Source organism: Cibotium barometz, unplaced genomic scaffold, assembly GCF_041138505.1.
Source record: "Cibotium barometz isolate CiBa-2024 unplaced genomic scaffold, ASM4113850v1 ctg497, whole genome shotgun sequence".
NCBI classification, from domain to species: domain Eukaryota; kingdom Viridiplantae; phylum Streptophyta; class Polypodiopsida; order Cyatheales; family Cibotiaceae; genus Cibotium; species Cibotium barometz.
The window spans coordinates 598,755-617,762 of NW_028229447.1; positions in this window are offsets into that span (position 1 = coordinate 598,755).

The following is a 19,008-nucleotide window of genomic DNA, read 5'->3' on the forward strand; positions in this document are numbered from 1 at the left end:
ATTCACATCCATCACATCACATTCATTCATATCCATCACATTCATTCTCATCACCATCTCATCACATACATAATATCCACATTACATCACATCACATCTATCCACATCAAATCTCATTCATCCCATCCAAATCATGTCTCATTCATATACATCTCATCTCATTCATGCACATCCATTCTTTCACATACACATCCGCGTCCATTCTTTCACATACACATCCAACATCCATTCTTCACATACACATCCACATCCATTCTTTCACAAACATCCACATCCATTCTTTCACATACACATCCACATCCATTCTTTCACATACACATCCACATCCATTCTTCACATACACATCCACATCCATTTTTCACATACACATTCACATCCATTTTTATCACATACACATCCACATCCATTCTTTCACATACATCCACATCTATTCTTTCACATACACATCAACATCCATTCTTTCACATACACATCCACATCCATTCTTCACATACACATTCACATCCATTTTCATCACATACACATCCACATCCATTCTTCACATACACATTCACATCCATTTTCATCACATACACATCCACATCCATTCTTCACATACACATCCACATCCATTCTTCACATACACATTCATATCCATTTTCATCACATACACATCCACATCCATTCCTCACATACACATTCATATCCATTTTCATCACATACACATCCACGTCCATTCTTTCACATACATCCACATCCATTCTTTCACATACACATTCACATCCATTCTTCACATACACATTCACATCCATTCTTCACATACACATTCACATCCATTTTCATCACATACACATCCACATCCATTCTCTCACATACATCCACATTCATTCTTCACATACACATTCACATCCATTCTTCACATACACATTCACATCCATTTTCATCACATACACATCCACATCCATTCTCTCACATACATCCACATCCATTCTTTTCCTCGAAACTGACAAAAAATTTAATTCTTGGTCATATTCTGATTCACAGAGTCTGATAAGATTTTTCCTGAACTATCTTACTCGAAAAGGTTTGATAATTCAGTTACTATTTTTGCTAGAATAAACCGTGGAAGTATCTTATTGTCAGTCTAATATTTGTTCAATCGTTTTTTTTTAAAAGGGGCCTCACTCTCTCTCATGGAAGTAGCAATTTTTAAACAAGTATCCTTGGAAATTGATGATTACTCAAACCATTCACCAAGAGACGTAGAAGGAGTTACGGCCCTTTTTTCTTTGGAAATTAAGTTTCTAGTAGGGCCACTGTTGCTAAGGGGAAATCAACACTTGGGGATGGATTTAAAAAGAATGGGTTGAAGGAAAGCTCCCATCTAGGTCAAGGTTTGATGTGACAAACAATTGAAGGAGGACTTGAAATTGATCATAGAAGTCGAGATGCTATCACAACTTGCATAGATTTTAGTAAATTGTTTGGGACACTATTATAAGAGTGCTGGACAATAACCAGGCTTACAATATTTTTTTTGGCACCCAAGTGTGGATAAGAGCGAAATGTATATAAGTAGCTTTTTTTCATAATCAAGCAGACAATCCCCCTTTGTGCCAGTTGAGTCTTGATTATCTACTTGCTTTCTTGTGCACTAGTTTTATGTGTGTGAGAGAGTTGAGAGTAGTATGTATGATTCTTGGTGTATGTGCCTTTTGTTCATTATGTGAGTGAGCAAGAGTGGGAGGACTGAGAGCCCTTGTGGGTGCACATGGAGCTCCTTGAGGCGACACCAAGAAGAGGGTTTGGAGGAGAAGTAGCTAGAACCAATTAGTGGACCTTGGATTCCTCAAGATATACAAGGTAAGTCCTCACCATGATAAGTTAAGGTAACACCAAAAGGAGAGGGATTTATAGGAGAAGAAGCTAGCACCAACTAGTCTTTAAGGCTTCAACTAGTGGAGCTTAGAGTCTTTCAGAGATACAAGCTTGGGAAGTGGCAAGTTCCCATGATAAGTTAAGGTAAGCATAGCTTATTGTTTGAGCATTCTTTCAAAAGGGGTTATGCAAGCCATAACATTTTTGGTGCTACTGCTAGCTCTTTTTCTACTCCTTTTTTAGAGTCCCCTCTACCCACGCCTTTTATGAGGGAGGATAGGTTGGTTCATGGTTGGGATACAAACCATATATATTTATGAAAGAATTCACAAATTCTTAAGGTTGATTTACTCTCATGGAAAGTGCTTGCTATGGATGGCAGATTGTTTGGAAATGATTTTGATACCACAAATAGAGCTACAACAATGCAACTCAATGAGGCACTGGACAAAGCAGGGCAAGGAAAGGACGAAGATATGTTATATGCTTCTCTTCCTTTAGACGATTTGTGATAATTAGATGCATCTATTGGCAATAATAGATGTGATGGGAAAGTTAGGAATAAAATATGTTGTGGAGAGTAAGTGAGATCACCAACTTTAGAATGACGAGCCCAATGTTATCAACACTTGATGAACATGATAGCGTGTCAGCCATGCATTCAAACAAAATATTTGTAATTGTCTAAAGAAGAAATGCTACAAGGCTAGAGCCCTAAAGGCAAACGACTAATGCTCATTGAGACTACTAAGAGTTCTCGACGAAGAACTAGGCAAACGAATTGAGTCGAGTGATGATGCAAGAAGAGGATGAGATAATGAGGAAGCCTCAATCTCTTCTCCTAGTTCTCGAAGAACTAGGGAGAAGAAAATTTGAGTCGAGTGATGATGCAAGAAGAGGATGAGGTAAGGAGGAAGCCTCAGCCCATAAAGATACAAAGTTATCCAAATTTTGAAAGATGACAAAAGAAAAAGGCAAGGGAAAAGCTGAGAGAGATAGAAAGAAGATTATGGCTCAAAAGGATAATGGCAAAGCGGATTTGTGTAGGGTTCATAAACACTTTAAGATATTTGATAATGATGAGAGGAGATTAGTCCATTTGGGAGAAAAATTCTCAAAATATGGGCAATTATGATTCTTATAAGATGGGCACCGACACAGGTTAGGGAGGTGGACATTGTAGACCCTCAAGAGGATCCAAACTAGTGTACATTTCCACTAGCCTAACTTAAAAGGACTAGGAGGAATTGATAGAGTTGTTAAAGGAGGTAGAAGGATTATTTTTGTTGGACCTATAAAGTATGAAAGGTGTGTTGTCAAAAGTTATTTAGCTAATGATTCGAATTGTTGAGGGATCAAGGCCCATGAAGCGAACAGCCTTATCAAATGAACACATGATATGGATTGAATGTTACCAATCATGTGCCAAAAAATAATGGTAAGCTCAAGGTATGTGCGGATCTAAAGAAGGTCAACATAGCAATGTAGAAAGACCATTACCTTTACCATACACTAAGTATGTTTTGGAAAGAGTGGCACGAGAGGAAGGTTATAACTTTTTGGATGGATTTTTGGGTTACAATCAAGTATCCATATCCTAAGATCCACATAAAATAGCATTCACAACCATTTGGGGACCATTTTCCTATAAAGTCATGCCGTGTTAAGTCTAGCCAATGCTCCTTCAACATTTCAAAGATTGATGTGTACTTGCAAAAAGTGGTTAGAAATATTTATGGATGATAGATACTACATGTCATGGTAGGACTCATAAAATTTGTGAATAAACATAGCCTATTTACATTAAGAGATGCAATCTTCTACTTACAAAAGTGGTCGGAAATCATAGATGATCTTTGTGTACACTCGCTATGGAAAGAGCATTTATAATGCTAGAGAAAGATACTAAAAGATACTGACTATGTCACATATCTTTTAATCCTTTGAAATATCCAGTTTGGGTAAAACATGGAGTCATTTTGGGACACATTGTGTCAAAAAAAGGAATCTCCACTTATGGCAGTAAAGTGAAGCTGATTTTGGAACTACCACCACTAATTACAAAGGAGTGTAATGATTTATGGGTCATGTTGGGTATTATTATAGATTCATTAAATTCTGAACTGAGATAGGTTGCACAATATATCAATTACTCATAATCCTTGAGTGGACCGAAAAATGTCAGCACACATATGATGAATTGAAAAAAGTATTAGCTAGTGCAACCCTTTTAAGAGCACCTCATTGGGACATGATTTCTTATGTTCACATCGATGCCTCTAACTTTGCAATTGGTTATGTACTTGCACAACCTAGTGAATTCCAATTGGATTACCTAACGTGCTTTTTGTGAGTAGATAGTTGAACAAGAAAGAAATGAACTACACTACTACAGAGAATGAGGGATCTATAATGGGTAATGCAGGTATGAAGTACATGCATTACCTTTTGGAAAATAAATTTGTGTTCTTTGTATATCATTAAGCCATATTATACCTTATCAACAAACCTTGTACAATTGGGTGGTAGGGATCACCAAATGGCTTCTTTTATTGATAAAGTTTGATTTTATGGTCACGGTAAAAAAGGGAAAACAAGATGTATTGGTAGGTCATATGTTAAGGATTCCCAATTGAGCACCCTCCATAGGTGTTGATGTGATGGAATACCAAGTGTGGCTTTATTCAAGCTAAACTTGGTGCCCAAATGGAGCAAAGAAATTTTGTAGTATCTCACTTATACGAATTTTCAAATGTTAAGGCTCTAAACAAGGATAGGATGCAAGACGACTGATTAAGTTGGCAGCACCCTATCAATAATATTAGGTAAATTATATAAACTGGCAAAGAATTATGTGCTAAGGCATTGTGTAAGAGAGGACAAAGAGGTGCAACAAATGTCAACACTTCAATGTGCCTCAATAGAAGAATAGAATGCCTCTAATCCCTGTGATTATGCACTACCCATTTGAAAAGAGGGGCATAGATTTTTCCAGATCCATTAGCCCAACAGCTTGGTAGAGTCAAGCTTTTTATGTCATTATAGCCATCAATTTGGGTCCCTAAGGTTGCATCATCGGTTCCCCCAATCTCTCCAGTTAAAAGAAAAAGAGCCGAGAGACGACAATGACAACCCAAGGCTATAAACAACACAAAAACCCTAGGTGCAACCCTATCAAAGGGTAAGGCAAAAATCCACCAGTTCATCAAGCCCCATGACCCTCTCCAAATATACCTAGGATAGGGTAATCCTTCCATCTCAAACTCAGTATATTATGTAGTTGAAAGCCCTGCACTGCCCACTTCTCTACCATAACTGGTCTCCCTCTCAAGCCTCGCTAAGTGGGCCAAAAAATATGCATCTCACCTATGCCAAGTGAAGTGGGATACCAATAAGAAAAACTCATGAAAATTGTCAAATAAAGCAAAAAAAGGAGTCAAATAAAGTAGTTGAGAAGGGGAAAAAAAGAAAGCAGAGGGATGGAGACTTGTGAAGGAAAGTCCGCACAAGTAGGCATACTATTTATGTAAAATGATTCTCTAATCACTAGCCTTCTAGGTACATCTCAGGATGGGGTGTAATGGTGGGTGAGAACCTGTTCCATGGTATGGCCCATCGCCTTGATTTCGAGTGATTAGAATGCCACTAAGGCACTCCATCATTTACCAAAAAAACCTTATAAAATATGTGCACACGTTCCTATTTTCACGTGTACGCTCACATCTCAACACGTATGTTCGGAGTTTTGAATGCACGTATACTATTTGCACGTGTACGCCTTGATTTCTATTGATTAGAATGCCACTAAGGCACTCCATCATTTACAAAAAAAAAACCTTATAAAATATGTGCACATGTTCCTATTTGCACGTGTACACTCACATCTCAACACGTATGTTCAGTGTTTTGAATGCACGTATATTGTTTTGCATACAAATGTTTCCAACAATGTTCTATGAAGGTACGTACCTCCTAAATATGTATGTTTTGAGGTAAAATACTATAAAAAAATAGGACCCCCTCTTGTTATTCCCTCCCTAACTAGCCAAACTCTTGCCAGTTTTATCTACAATTCTTCCTACCTTCCAATCCCCCTCTATATCCTCCACTATCATCATGGCAATGACTATTACAGGGTCCTTTGAGACCTCTTCAAACAAGCTCCTCACACCCATCAAGTAGAGAAAAGCCACCAAGGTGTAGCCAAGCTCTTGGAATAACAAGTAGCTGTCAACTGACTTCTCCCCACTAGGAGTGCAGCTGCTCTATGAAGCCAGTGGCCACATGACCCATAGACCTATATCCAATTCAACAAGAAGATAGAGCACAAGCTCGCCTACCACAACGAAGAGTGCTACTAGATTTCTAGAGGCAACCATGAGTCATGGAGCACCTATATAGACTTGGACTCAGTATGGGCTGGAAGCTCTTCCCGCTTGGGGCCTTGACTTCACAATCCGTGATGCCATAGGTGCCAACTTGACCTGAGCCCTCACCGTCATTGTCAATAGTGGAGCACAAGGCATTGTTTGACATATCATCAAGGGACCAGTCACACAACGAGGATGAAGTCAAATGGGAGGACATCACTGAAATAGAGTGATCATAAAGGTGAGATTAGGAACAATCACCATGGATATCAACTCTCGAGCTGCTCTAATCTCATAAAGATATCACACTATAATATGACTATTCAGACCAAATTGACTAACTAGCTCAGTCAATTCAGCTCAATTAGACTTCCTCTTCTTTGTGTCCTTTGACACTCTTAGCCCCCCAAAACACTCAAACCTCGAAAGGATCCAACCCTATGGACTCTCAACTGACTGCTGACTCACAGGAACTGACTTTGAATCCCCATTCAGTCCACATACCAGTCTAACTAACCTACTGATTGTCCTTTGACTGTTAAATCTGACTCAAAACCACTACCCTTCAACCCAGACAAGATAATCCAAGCTCTCTACCCCTTCATCTGATTATATCTAAAGTTTAGTTCACCTTATCTGACTCTATACCTTTGCATTTGATTCAGACTAAGTCAACACTGACTCATCACTAGCTCCTCAATCATCGGACTAATATTCTCAAGTGTTTCATATCCATGAACTCTATCATATCAACTCATTCACCATAACTAAAACATCCAATCAAGAGACTATATATCCATTTAGTATAGACACAATCTAAACTCTTTGTCTTCTTCAATTAGACAAAAACACTTTAGTTTCTCAACATCCTTGAGACATGGGCTCAAAACATACAAGAAGAAAACATCAAACACCATAGGGATCCTCTACAAATATACCCCAACAAAGCATCTTTTTCAACAAACAACTACAGTTAAGGATGTATTAGGTTGAGCCAAGTATCTAACAGAGATGCCACATAGAGATCCTAGGGCAACCACATCCTAGGGCAACATCAAACACCATAGGTTAACATGTCGCCACCTTGCTTTCTTCTAGAAAGTTCTGCCACCTAGTTCCTTCATTCACCCATACACTTTCCTTTATCATTTTGCACCTATGCATATGTGACAGCTACCACGCATGGCTTTTCCCACACTTAGGATCCTCTACACACCATCTTATGTACATTTTATCTTCCTATACGTCATGTTGGGATTGGGATTGGGATTCCTCTCACATATTACCCACCCCTGGATAAAACACTTGAAACACTTTCAAGTGTTTCGCTATCTCCTTTGTGCTTGAAACTCTTCTCTTCCACAAACCACTCCATTCAGCTCATTGATAGCAACAAAGGCACCATCCAACATCTCAACATGCTCCTAGATCAAAAGGATATAACACCATCTTTCAAAGCCATCCAATTGAACTGATCCACCCATGTGGATCAGTTGCCTGAGAACACCCTCAGTGCTTTGCCCCTACCAAATGGCTATATCATGCAAACAAACTTCCTGTGCGAGTCCTCTTTCTATTTCTCCATTCCTATCAGATTTATGCACTTCATATGATTCAGGAATACATCCTCGTTGCACACCTGTATACAGCCTAAAGATCATACTTCCATGATTCCAAAAATCTTTCACTCCTACACACATGTCTCTATCCTCTTCAATATCAATCCAAATTCTAAGAACAACTTGAATGCTGACATCCAAACTACCCAAATCAACAATGTGCTACATGTACTAGTCAACATCCTCAGAGCATCCACCAAAAGCTCATCATCACTAACATACACTCTAGTATCCATATGGGCATCAACCTGCTTGACATCATCCAGATTCACAGATACTTTGAACAAAGCAAAGACACCCTCCAAGGTGTCATCCACCAACAAAGCACCCACATCATTACCTACACCACTATTCATATACTTATGCATATATGACTGGTGATCCATGCCAGCATCATCATTACATGTGTCCTCATAGAAAGGTAATTCTGATAGACTCTCTTCGTCACACACTACCATATCACCAAACAAATCGATGAACTCCTCATTGGCATCGCCCAATAAAACAATCCTCATCTCAGGCTCCTATGATATCTCCAACACACTAGGGGCCACTTGTCCCTCCATAGTAGACTCACCAACCACTGAGAAATCCTCCATCACTTGCCGACATCTACTACCTCCAACTTTGAGTCCGCAGCTATGCAACTTGCACTCTTTGTAACTTTATGCACATATTGATCCAATGCCTTTACATCCACTGACACAGTGATCCACAACATGCACACTGCTCCTAGCATGAGACACATCAAGCAAATCAAATGTAGTAACTCTACCTGGCATAGTGGGTGACATACACAAGCCAGCTTTCCATCTCATCTTCCTTGCCTGGTACATGGCAATCTTCACAGCTTCTGCAAATGTGTGTGGGTCTTTCACCTCCACCTTCTCCTTGATTCTCTCATGCAGTACTTCAATGAACTTATGCTTCTTCATAAATTTAGGAGAAACCTAGTTCTTTTCCAAGGTCTTGATTATCTTCCTCCATGCAGCTTCAAACCTACCCACAAAATCTAACACTCCCTCATTTTTTGCTTGGTGTAATCTACCCAGCTTTCTCCACAAGTCCTTAGGACTAGTTGCCTTTCCATACCTTACCTTTAGGGCTTCTACATTTGAGCTGCAGGTAATCTCTCCCCTGCAAACCCTCCACTCTCGCTCATGGAGTCACTCTATCCCTACCCTCCACTCTCGCTCATGGAGTCACTCTATCCCTACCCGTGATAGATAAAACCACCCCTTTTCCCATCTTTAACCTGGAACACAATCCACCAATTCATCAAGCCCCATGACCCTCTCCAAATGTACCTGGGATAGGGTAATCCTTCCATCTCAAACTCCGTATATTATGTAGTTGAAAGCCTTGCACTACCCACTTCTCTACCATAACTGACCTCCCTCTCAAGCCTCGCTAAGTGGGCCAAAATATATGCATCTCACCTATGCCAAGTGAAGTGGGATACCAATAAGAAAAATTCATGAAAAATGCCAAATAAAGCAAAAAAAGGAGTCAAAGAAAGTAGTTGAGAAGGGGACAAAAAGAAAGCAGAGGGATGGAGACTTGTGAAGGAAAGTCCACACAAGTAGGCCAATACTATTTATGTAAAATGGTTCTCTAATCGCTAGCCTTCTAGGTACATCTCAAGATGGGGTGTAATGGTGGGTGAGAACCTGATCCATGGTATGGCCCATTGCCTTGATTTCTAGTGATAAGAATGCCACTAAGGCACTTCATCACTTACAAAAAAATCACCTTATGCAATATGTGCACACACGTTCCTATGTGCACGTGCACATTCACATCTCAACACATTCGGAGTTTTGAATGCACGTGTACCATTTTGCATACACATGTTTCCAACAATGGTCTGTGAATGTACGTACCTCCTACATATGCACGTTCCGAGGTAAAATACTATAAAAAAATAGGGCCCCCCTCTTGCTATTCCCTCTTTAACTAGCCAAACTATTGCCAGTTTTATCTACAATTCTTCTTGCCTTCCAAGCCCCCTCTATATCCTCCACTATCACTACAATGACTATTGCAGGGGCCTTTGAGACCTCTTCAAACAAGCTCCTCACACCCATCAAGTAGCTATCCACCACTGACTTCTCCCCACTAGGAGTGCAGCTACTCTATGAAGCCAGTGGGCCACATGACCCATAGACCTATATGCAATTCGACAAGAAGATAGAGCACAAGCTCGCCTACCATAACCAAGAGTGCTATTAGATTTCTAGAGGCAACCATGTGTCATGGAGCACCTATATAGACTTGGATTTAGTATGGGCTGGAAGCTCTTCCCGCTTGGGGCCTTGACTTCACACTTATCTCTTCTTATGACACCCACCTTAGCACTAGCACAATCCGTGATGCCATAGGTGCAGACTTGTTGACCTGAGCCCTCACCGTCATCGTCAATGTGGTCCATGAGTCCAGAACGGTATACCATGTTATCAACGGCTCCACAGAAACTAGGATCGTGTAGACAATCATGGTCACTGAAAAAACACATCTCAAAGTTGGCATCCTATAGGCACAATGGTATACCATGTAACCAATGGCTCCATAGAAACTAGGGTCGTGTAGACAATCATGTGAATCAATGCCATCATCCACTATAACATAGCTCGAATCATCTGGGGCATGATCGACTACATCAACATATGTATAGGCATGATCCAAAATATGTAACATGCCCTCATGATCACCATAAGCATCATCATTGTTGAATATTGACAAAAGTATCTACACATGAAAGATAAGTGGTATCCTCCATAAAATCACTATCACCCCAAAATCTCCAAGATCACTATCTCCATCAACACTAGATCTAAGAAAATGTCAAAATCAAATATAAAACTCTTTAGATCCAGATGCACAATCCTACCTCTCCTATCTGAGAAAAATCATCACTACTCTCATGCACTATCCCTGACTGCTCAAATATAAGAACTCTATCCACACCAAATGCTATGAATACTAAGAGTAGTGTCATTCCAATGATATCTCCACAAAAATAAATCCTAGAAGAATAGCCAGATTCATCTAACACTAGGAACTCAAGGTGGCTCATAGGTGTCTTATCTATCACTCATATGCAGAGTATCAGAAAACTCAAGTATGCTAACGGATACATCGCTAAGCAAATGCACACTATCCTCTAGAATGTCACCTCGATCAACTAGAGTGTCCACATGATCCATAGGAAAGATGATAGACATAGAAGTGTCGATAATCGGTATGCTGGTTGCTATCTCTACCCTCGAGATCATGCCCTCATGATCGATCTCATACACATCACTATCACATACAACATCATCATGTGCATATGTATCAATGTCATCATATGTATGTGTGTCATCATGTGCACATGTATCACTATAATCATGGGCACTTGTATCACTATAATCATGTGTGTGTATGTGTAATACATCATCATGGGTAAGTGATAATCATCATATGGATCTATGCCAGTATAATGTGCATTCTCAGGGACATAGTCATAATGACTCAAGAGTGTAGGATACTCTCATACAAGTTGCCAAGGACACAATCATCCCATGTCGAGGTAGGCAAGAAATGAGTCAATGATGTCGTTGTGTGCAGACCACATGGCACATACATTTGCCTTGACAAACAAATGCCTTAAATGACTTGGCATAGCAAAACCTTGAAGCTTAAACATCCATACATGGCAAGAGTGTGCTACCTTGTGATAGCAAGAGATTGGAAAATGAGGACAAAAGTATGTGTGAATGTGGCAAAAGAGATGTGATCCATGGCACAAGATAGTAACTCAAAATATCGGTCATAAATCCATGAAGATAGTGCATAAGTGGATCTCCTAAAAGGAGGATTGGCTATAAAATCAAAGCAATGGCAATGACAAAGATGATAGGTAGTGTGTCGGTCTAATGAAGGATAATAGTAGTACCTCATGATGACTATGTGTGAATAAGGTGTGAACTAATGCACAAGAACTCTCTCTGTGTGTAAACATGCCCCAACAATGCATTAATGTGCATGTGACCAATCACTCAAAAGAACAAAGCGTATGAACAACCACTACTAAAGCCTATAACATGTGATCAAAGGCTCATATGCACAAATAAATCACAATGAGCTCGATAGTAATATGTGCATGTGAACAATCACCAAGGAACCTCAAAGTATGTGAATAATACTCACAATGCATATGAACTATCCACAACGTGTGTGCACAATGTGAAAGAACAAAAAACCTCAAACGTGCGAGCAACTCTCCAAACTCCACAAAGCATATGAACAAGCTCTAGAAGGTGAAAAAATAGTTGAATGCCCAATTAGAATTGGACAAAAGAAAATGTAAGGAACGTGGAGTATGGAATGGATGGATGAAAGAATATAGGAAGGGTGTAAAAGGGGTCAAAACTTTAGTGGGTGTGAATGGGTCAATTTGAAAAGGCCAAGGTGAAGTGGAAAGGTTTAGGTGTGAATAGACAAGGTGTGAATGGAAAGTAGAATGACCTAGTCAAGGTGTGAATGGCTCAAGTGGGTGAAAGATTAGGCAATGATAGTGAACTGCTTGTTTTCCTCCTTCCTGTCTCCTCACCTTCGCTGCGGCCGAGAGCTCTTTTTTGCTTAGTGAAAGCTTACCCCCTTTTTTTACAAGGTCTGAAGCTTGTTTCTTGTTTTTTTTCTTTTGCGCATTGAGTAGCTAGCAGCTAGCTAGTCACAAGTGCTATACTCTCTGTGAGCAAACCCATGAATGGCGGCCCTCCAAGTTTCTTTGTAGATGATCCCATACCAAACTTCACGGTGTCGGACTCACTACGAGTAAGTGCAGTGTGATCTGAGAGTTGCGCTTGTGCTCCTTAGCCAGCTGTGATATGCGAATGTCAAAAATATGACTCCCTCCTTCTACACATGCTACACCAGCTGATTCTAAATTTGCTGAGTTGGTGCTGGACAAACGACAACAATGAAAAGATAGGTTGTAGTGGAAAATGCTAGAGGACGGGATGTGTAGCAGCACACTTTTTAAAAAACAATATAAAATCAAGTGGGCAAAGCAACTTCTTCTTTCTTCTTCTCCTCTTCATGGTGGCGGCAACGGCAGTGAACAGTCCCAATTCGACTTGATTTTTTTTTTCTCTCCTTGCTGCATGGGTTTCTAGAGAAGGGAAGTACCGTTTTATCTATCTCAAAGCTTTGTAAATCTTTGCTAAGAAAGCTTTATAATATAAAGCTTTAAAGCTTTTATATTATAAGCTTTAAAAAAAACCCATCTTCGATACATTGAAGGGATCTCAAAGAAGAAGAAAAGAAAAAAGGGGGTTTATTAAAAGGAAAAAAAAACAGAGAAATTCAGATCTTTCAGAGGTGCAAGAAATCTATAAAAAATTTCAGAAGGGTCTCTTTTTCTTTTTCAAAAATTGGAAGCTTCTTGTAATAAAATTTTTAGCATCAAAGCACATCAAAGAAACATTGGCAATTCTAGGAGGTGTTATTTTGGCTCCGATTTCTTCACCAAAACTCAAGCTTCTTGACCACACTTGGATTTTATTCAGAATTAGAGTCATGCTTTGTGAGCTAAGTATTTTTTATTTGTTTTCTCTCAATTATTGAATATGTTGAGCATGTGGTATTTGATGAGTTATTTGAATTAAATCAATTCTTCCAAAGTTTCTTTAAAACTCTATTTTCTTAGAAAATTAGGTCCGTGAACTTGAGGTTTTTGATGTGTTAATTGGTTGAATAATCAACTTTCTTGCAAGCTGCTTTTCACTCTATTTTCTTGGAATTGGATCCGTGTAAGCGAGGGACCTTTACAAAAGAAGACTTCAGCAAGTGGGTAAAAACTTTGACGGAGGTTCTTCTACAAAATATAACATCCCTTTTCAACATTTCTTCAACCCATTATTAAGAAATTATGGCATCAAGAAATTATTATCTTGGCTATCTTCTTTGACATCTTTTGACTCTTTTGAAGACTTCTTCAACGAGTTATTTTTTGGGTTTATTGTTGACATCAAGGCGTTATTGGATTATTATTATTCTTATTGTTCATTGGGATACCATCGACTTCTAGTGCTTCAACAAGGCTTCTTTTGAATATACATGAGTCAAATAAGCTTGTTACATTCTCTATTTTATTTCCGCATTTTCATATTATTTTGCTTCATTCTTCTTCTCTTAGCTCAGCTATTTCTCTAGCCTTGAATTCTAAACAAAAAAATAATTTTTCTAAGAAAACAATGACACCCCAAACCTCGGCACCAACATTTTTGAAGCCTAAAGCCTCTCCAAAATCATTTGACACATCTCTTAATAATCATAACATAGGTATTGATGCGAAAGTATATGTTTCACCACAAAATTCTAATAAAGAGTTGACCCCTTTATAGCTTCAACTCTCTCTCAATATTGTTTCAGAAAGGGGTCAACTCTCTCTCAATATTATGTGAGAGGAGAAAGGCATTTGTAAGTCTTTATTTTAGCTAAAGCATTGATAAGATTTTTGCTATCTCGTCTCTCTCTCAATATTATGTGAGAGGAGAAAGGCATTTGTAAGTCTTTATTTAGCTAAAGGTGCCTAATAGGATAGGCAACGTGGGCAAGCTTCATGTAACATGTGCCATTGTCAAGCATGAACTCCATGTGGTGGCATTAACAGTGGCACTTCTTAGCTAGTGGGTTGCTACAAGAAGCCAAGCGATGTTCAAGCAACCCACATGTGGCAATCATCAGCCCTCTCGTTGTTGACACAACAAGCCAAGCTTGTCGACTATTATGCAACCATTGTCTTTTCTTCCTACCAATTTCTAAGGAAGGTAAATTCATTTTAAATCTTAAGACCTTTCACCTTCTTCATTAAGCATTGGCTCTCTATTGTATTGAGGCATCCATTCTTGTCAAGGAGCTAGACACTGGTCTTGTCGTTTTTACAAGGCCTTTTCACCTTCTTCATATTAAGCATTGGCTCTCTATTGTATTGAGGCATCCATTCTTGTAAAGGAGCTAGACACTGCTCTTATCGTTTTTATAAGACCTCTCCTACCTCCCCATAATCATCATGTCGAAGGATACACATGCCATCGACAAGTTTGATGGAGAAGGGTTTCACACTTGGCAAGTCCAAGTGTGATGGAGAAGGGTTTCACACTTGGCAAGTCCAAGTTCGGTATGCTCTCATGAGGCCTTTGGTGAAAGGTACGAAGGTGGTGGATTTTGATGATTCCAAAGTTGTGGAAGATGATGAACGAGCTCAATCCATTATAGCTTTAAATGTAGCCAACATGAAGACTGCAAAGGCAATGTGGGATGAGATGGCAAAGTTGTATGGAAAAAAGGCAAGCACTTCCATATCTCTCTCAAGGTGAATTTTTTTGGCCTTGAAATGAAGAGTGGAGAGTCCCTTGGAGGCTTCATAAGCAACATGAAGAGCATAATGGGACAGCTTGCAAGTATTGATGTAAGAATCAAAGAGGAGGATTCCGGTGGTGGCGGTTCTTCTCAAGGTGATGTCGATGAGTTCTCCAACCTCGTCACCACCCTAAAACACCTTCCCAACCCTACCTTCGAAGGCATCAAGGTGGATCTCCTTGAAGAAGATCAAGGACTACGTGGGAAGAATAGAGAATCTACATCAACTTCTCCTCCTACATCAAATGAAGCTCTTGTCATGAAGCATAACCTTAAATGCTTTTATTGTAACAAAAAGAAGACATACTGCCGATCAATGCTTCAAAAGGTATCCCCATAATTTCAAATGTAGTAAGTGTGGAGAGCAAGGGCACACTCTACTTCAAGGTGTCCACAACATGCTTCTAAACAAGAGGCGGATAACTTTGTATCCAATACCTCTATCCATAACTTTGTTAGAGATAAGGTTTGTGTGTAGTAGTAGCAAACCCTAGCCTAGAAGCTATAAAGGGGTCAACTCTCTCTCAATATTGTGTGAGATGAGAAAGGCATTTGTAAGTCTTTATTTTAGCTAAAGCATTGATAAGATTTTTGCTATATCGTCTCTCTCTCTCTCTCTCTCTCTCTCTCTCTCTCTCTCTCTCAGCCTTATCCTTATCTCTTCTTTTTTCCTTCCGTTGTGCTCATCCACTTTTTCTCACATACCCTAACCTAAATTATATGTTGTAAAAGCCACAAAATTAGTAGGCAAATTAAAATAACTCGACCACAAGAGAACATCCAAAGTAACACCTTGGGGAAGTGAAAATTAACCCGACCATCTCTAAAATAACCTCTAAGCTAGAGAGTAACAAGCCAAAGAGCCTCTAAGTTACCCGTAAATGAGGGGGCTGAAAATATGATGTAAAACTTGCATCTAACCACCTTGCTGGTAGCCTAAAATATGGCACCAAGGGGGGGGGGTGCTGAGAAATGTGATGCCATTGAGTAAAACGAAGAGATAGGGAGTAAGAATAAGTAGCCAAGCAAAAGCCAAGTCTAGGATGAAGCCACATGAGCAAAGGGAATTATTCCACATTGATGTACAAGCCCAAGAGTGTATATGTGTCTAAGTTAATCTATCTTGGACTCTAATTAACTTTATTATCAAAGAACCCATATGGAAAGATCTCTCTTCTCAAATTAAGGATCCCTCTCTCTTGTTTTCTCACAAAAAATTCTCTCTTTCATTCGTAATGAGGATGAAGAGAAATATACACTCACTAAGCTCCACACAAAGTTTTGAAATGCTTCACACTTTCTTGTTCCAAAAAGGAGGTGAAACAAACCAAAAAAAATTAAAAATCACAAAGCCACTCAACGGAATGATTAGTAACAAATGAGGCACTAGACAAGGACTCACAAGTGTGCCACCCACTATAATGATGATGATTAGTGCTAATGCAATCATATACACCCACATAAAAAAAAGCCCTCTCTAAAACTCACAAGAGAAGAGAAGGGAAGCTAAATTAGGATTTGTACAAGACAATACCCACACAAAGGGATTGACACATAGCTAAGAGGATTAGCCGTAATCTAAACACACATAATGATGTACCTCATACAAGACTATTAAAGCACTAAAATACCATTTTTAGACACAATGTGTCCCCATGCTTCACTAGAAACTCTTAGACACAATGTGCTCTAAAGTGACCCCATGCTTTATCTAAAGTTGGCATTTTAATAGGTTTAAAGGGTATAGGATATACACAACAAATTATAAATACCCTTCTTAGCAATACCCAATGTTCTTTCCACCTAGATTGAAGGCACAAGACTTCTAACCACTTTTGCACAAGTAGCCCTTGATTGCTATACACATGAAAAGTAGACACAATGTGTTCCAAAGTGACCCCATGCTTTACCTAAAGTTGGCATTTAAATAGGTTTAAGGATATAGGATATAAGCAACAAATTATAAATACCTTTCTTAGAAATACCCATTCCACCAAAACTCTTAGACACAATATGTTCTAAAGTGACCCCATGCTTTACCTAAAGTTGGCATTTTAATAGGTTTAAGGATATAGGATGGATATAAGTAACAAATTATAAATACATTTCTTAGAAATACCTAATGTTCTTTCCACCTAGAGTGAATGCACAAGAATTCTAACCACTTTTGCACAAGTAGTCCTTGATAGCATGATATACACATGTAAAGTAGGAGCATTTTTTAGTCCAAAGGGCATGACCCTCTATGGGAAAATGTTGCCCACATCATTGTAAATACAGTATTATGTTGGTCTAGGACACTTGAGAGGTCATCCAAGAAGCTGTAAATGTCTTCTTCAGCTACTCATTCTAGGACATGTTCTGTGTAGAGCAAAGAAGAATGGTCTTTACATGTAACATTGAACTTCTTCAACTTCACACACACTTATGGTTTTTCAATTCTTCTTAGGCATAATAAAATGGGAGAAACCTAATCACAATGTGCTCGATCTTATTAAGTTTATCAATTTGCCCCTTAACATAATTGCTTGAATACTTGGTTTATTTGATAAGGCTTTTGATGTGGGTTTCCCTTCTATGATAGGGAAAGTGTTACACACCACTTCTAGTAGAACTCCCTTCATTTTCATGGACTTCTCAAGTAAGTCTTTCTTTCCTCATTAGGGGTCAAGTATTTAGCATGTTCTATTATATCAACTTTGTTGACCTCAAGAGGCCCATCATAAGACATGTCTTCTCATCCTTCTTTAGAGAATTACGCTCTAAGGGACAAACCACCGTTCTTTTGTCAATAGTATATGACTTGAAATGTTTTGAAATTGCTCTAAAAATCTGGCTCTTCATCACATGATCTTCTTCTTCTTTTGAACCATGACCCTCCTCTTGGCATCCCTTTCACCTTCAGCTAAGCTTTACTTCTTTTTCTTTTTTTGGTCTTGGCGATCACCTTTGGTGAGTCAAGGAGATCTTTGGTGAGTCAAGGCTCCATATTTTCATCAAGTTTGACCACTTTTCTTTTCTCACCATTGGTGACTACCTTATTCAACTCCTCAGCCTATTTATCAAAGAATTCTTCATGTAAATCAACATAGCGTTCATACAATTTCTCTGTAGAGTTCATTGCACCTAGCCTAATAATGTTTTTTCTTCAACCATCGCTTCAAATGCCAGCCCTTATACTACCCCTCACCTATCATAGTTATTTGAACTTGATGATGATGAAGTAGTTTTGAACTATCAACACAGGTTCTAACACCTAGCATAAACATGGAGGTCCAAGGACCAAGGTTCTAACACCTAGCATAAACACTGAGGTCAAAGGACCAAGGTCTATTTACATCCAGTTCTATGTATTTTGTTTCTCTTTTCTCACCAATTGGTGACTACCTTATTTAACTCTTCACCCTATTTATTAAAGAATTCTTCATGTACATTGGTGAATTTAACATAGCATCCGTAAATTTTCTTTGTAGAGTTCATTGCACCTAGCCCAACAATGCTTTTGCTTCAACCATTACTTGACATGCCAATTGGCCCTTCTATTGCCCCTCACCTATCTCACAATTATTTGCACTTGATGTGATGAAGCACTTTTGCAACAAAGGTTCTAACACACCTAGCATAAACATCGAGGTTAAAGGACCAAGATTCTAACACCTACCATAAACACAAAGGTCTAAGGACCAAGGTCTGTTTACATCTAGTTCTATGTAATTTGTTCCTCTTTTCTGACCATTGGTGACTACTTTGTTTGA